Raw genomic sequence first — 3,079 nt, 5'->3', positions numbered from 1 at the left:
CACGGGGAATCCAGGGACTCTAGAGACAATCTGGGGAAAACACGTGTGTCCCCAAAAGGACATGACGTCACAAAATATCACGTGACTTGTGACGTCACACGTGACGTCACACTTTTTGACCAACCAGCGTTTCCAGCCGATCTACCCCTAAACGCTTGTCAGCGTCGCTGCTACTCGGGGAAGTGACGTTGTGTCACGTGCTTGCGCGTAAGAGCGTCGTCTGCTCGAGTGCTCCTACGGGATATGGTTTGTCAATACGCAGCCGGGACGCACATCAGCAGCACGCGCGAGACCTAGCAGCATGGCCTCTGAGATCCGAAGGCCATGCTAGCAGACGCTCCTCGCGCGTGTGGAGCAGCCGCTTGCAGGCAACCTCCGCGATTTTTATTGGTCTTGAAGGTGTTTCAAACCAACAGAAAATGAAAAGCGCGCCTGCAAATGTTTGGCGCGCGCGCAACGCATGTATTGGTATGGATGGATGGATAAGGCTGAACCCTTTGAATCGGGAGGCGGCGTCACAAGCCGCCTAGCCATTTTATAATATAGTTTGAACCTATTCTTGCCTAGCTTTCAGCCACCAATCATCTAACTTTCGTTTGTTTATTTCCACCCCTTTAAAGTCTATTTTTACTCCATTATCCTTAAACCCCTCTCTGATTCTTCAACTTTTCTCTTAATTGATAATTCCTGGCTGGTCCCCCTACTGCTGTTCAAATATTTGTTTGCCAATTTTCTTGCCCGTCTTCTCCATCTTGTGTCAACATTCCTCATGTAGAGGTAGCTGAAGACTTTCCTAGCCCACCGCTTTCCTCCCATTTCTCTCAATCGTTGCTCAAACGCTATCTTGATGCTAGCTTCCCTGCTCTCAAAAGAAAACCATCCCAGGTCACTCTGCACACCCTGGTTTGGCATATTCCCATGAGCTCCCAAAGCAAGCCTATCCACCCCGCACTGCTTAATTTCCAACCGTGCTCGGACCTCTGTTCTCATACACAGGACTGCATTGGCAAAAGTTAAGACTAGGAACCATCACCCTTTTTGAAATCTCTCGCACCACTTCATACCTATTGTAATTCCACAGTTGCCTGTTTAATTTTTTTTTTGCAAAATGGCTTGTTTTTATTAGTCCTCGTCCAAAAATCCGCACTTTGTGCATCAATAATGTACAAGGTTGCTTCTGAATTATATTCAAATGGCCTGCATCATGTCATGACACCATGTGACGTGACCCATGCATGGCGATATAGAGAAAAAGTATAGTGAAAGAAATAAAGCAAACTTGAGGTAACTGAAAGAGGCCCCAACCCGGCCTACTTAAAAAATATGAAAGCGCAAAGTTTCATCACTCCAAATTCACTCAAACATAAGGAGAACAACAAGAAATAAATGAATACTTAAGAAAACACCGGGCACTGTCATCCCCCACACTTTCCCCATCTTCGCAATTCTTGGCCAGGCCACCCTGGTCCCCGCCCCCTTGCCCCTTGCAGACATGGAGAGTGCTTCATTGTCCCGACTCCTTGAGGAATTCTTCATAGGCTGCCGCGATTTCATCATTCATGTCGTCATTGCAGCAGTTGTTGGAGTATCTGCTTCCATCAGACACGTTGAGGTTCCCCATCTGTTCTGTGAGGAGAAGCTCATGGAAAAACCTCTCCTCTTCATTGGACACTGGAACACCGTCGGGGCCGCACGTAATGGGAAGGCTGTCTTCGCCTGGGCCAGCCGACGGGGAGCTCAAAGATGACGAAGAGCGGCCCCAGTTCATCTCGCGGAGCTCAATGACATTCCGGACCATCAACGCCGCGGTCGGGTCGACGGCCTTCTTTACAGAGATCTCACGGAGCTTTTGAAACACGCTGTCGAGGGCGCTACTGTCGGCTGAAGCCGACCCAACTTTCTCATAGTTCTCCAGGTAGGCACCAATGAGCTTCAGTACCTGGATGGTACTCTTGATATTTTCCTTGGTGAGGGACTGCAGCAGAGCGTGCATCATGTTGGGAATGAAGGCTGCCAGGCGCTTCACCTTGTACGAGTTGTCTTATCGCAAGAACGTCATCTGCGAGAAGCGCTCGGCAATAAAGAGGAGTAGCCCACGTAGGTAGGCATCATCAATTAAGTTATCGGACCCCAAGTCATTCTGCTTGACGTACTCTTTGTGGCACCGGTCCAGGAGCAGGTTTGTGAAATCCTCCACGCCACGAATATGAAGGTTGCTCGCCAAGTCGTTGCACAAGCGTGCCCCGCTATACCTAAAGTTGGCTTCCTTCAAGCCCTGCTCGAAAATGGTGTCAACAACTTGACACAGGGCGCTTGCATCCGTAATTCCATTCAGTGTGCTGGTCAAATCCTCAATTTTGGAGTCAAACTCCGCAGGACACAGCGTTACGTCCTCAATGAAGCTCATGAGCCCCAGCATTGCATATGGTTGGCATCCTGTGACTGAGGTGAAAGTGGGCACGGCTTGGCAACTTCCTGTGGCAGAGGGACTCGGAAGTGCCTCGGAACAAACACGGGAGCATCAGGAGACAGGGTACTCTTGAGCACGAAGGATGGCATGCTTTTCCCTGACAGCTTGTCGTGTTGAGAAGTCGCACCGTCAGGGCAGTGCTTGTCCGACGCTTGTTCGGCGTTTCGAGTTTGCCTCAGCGGTGTGACCGCTGGTCCAGAAGCGACGCCGCTGGCTGTCGTTCGCGTGTAAGCGTTCCCACTTGAATCCATGCTAAGCACAGTCTCTAAGCTAGGCGGACAGGCACAATTTCCTTCCGGCACTGGATTCCAAAATGGAACAAAATGGAGCACTGCCGATCAGTGTTGCCAACTTAAAAAATAGAAATCCTGCAACAAGAACTCTCAAAACCCGCTAAAAACCGCTAAATGTATTTATGTGCCAAAAAGTTCATTTTTGTACATTTTATTCAGTTTTTAAACAAGTATAACTAATGTAAAAAGAAAAAACGCACTTTTTTTTCCTACTAAACACCATTGAATATATTAAAGTTCTAAAAACTATTCTTTTTTTTTAAGTTTGCGAAATGGAAAGTACTGACTAGACACTGCTGAGGACGTCCTGCCTGAC

General features: G+C 48.4%; 1 pseudogene; it reads right to left on the bottom strand.

Moving 5' to 3' along the window:
• Positions 1–1,485: 1,485 nt before the first annotated feature.
• Positions 1,486–2,679, bottom strand: LOC146183629 (polyadenylate-binding protein-interacting protein 1-like; annotated as a pseudogene).
• Positions 2,680–3,079: the final 400 nt, after the last annotated feature.

The sequence above is a fragment of the Amblyomma maculatum genome, chromosome 7, assembly GCF_055883805.1.
Source record: "Amblyomma maculatum isolate TAMU_Amacu chromosome 7, ASM5588380v1, whole genome shotgun sequence".
Classification (NCBI taxonomy): domain Eukaryota; kingdom Metazoa; phylum Arthropoda; class Arachnida; order Ixodida; family Ixodidae; genus Amblyomma; species Amblyomma maculatum.
This window is presented reverse-complemented; position numbering and strand designations above follow the sequence as displayed.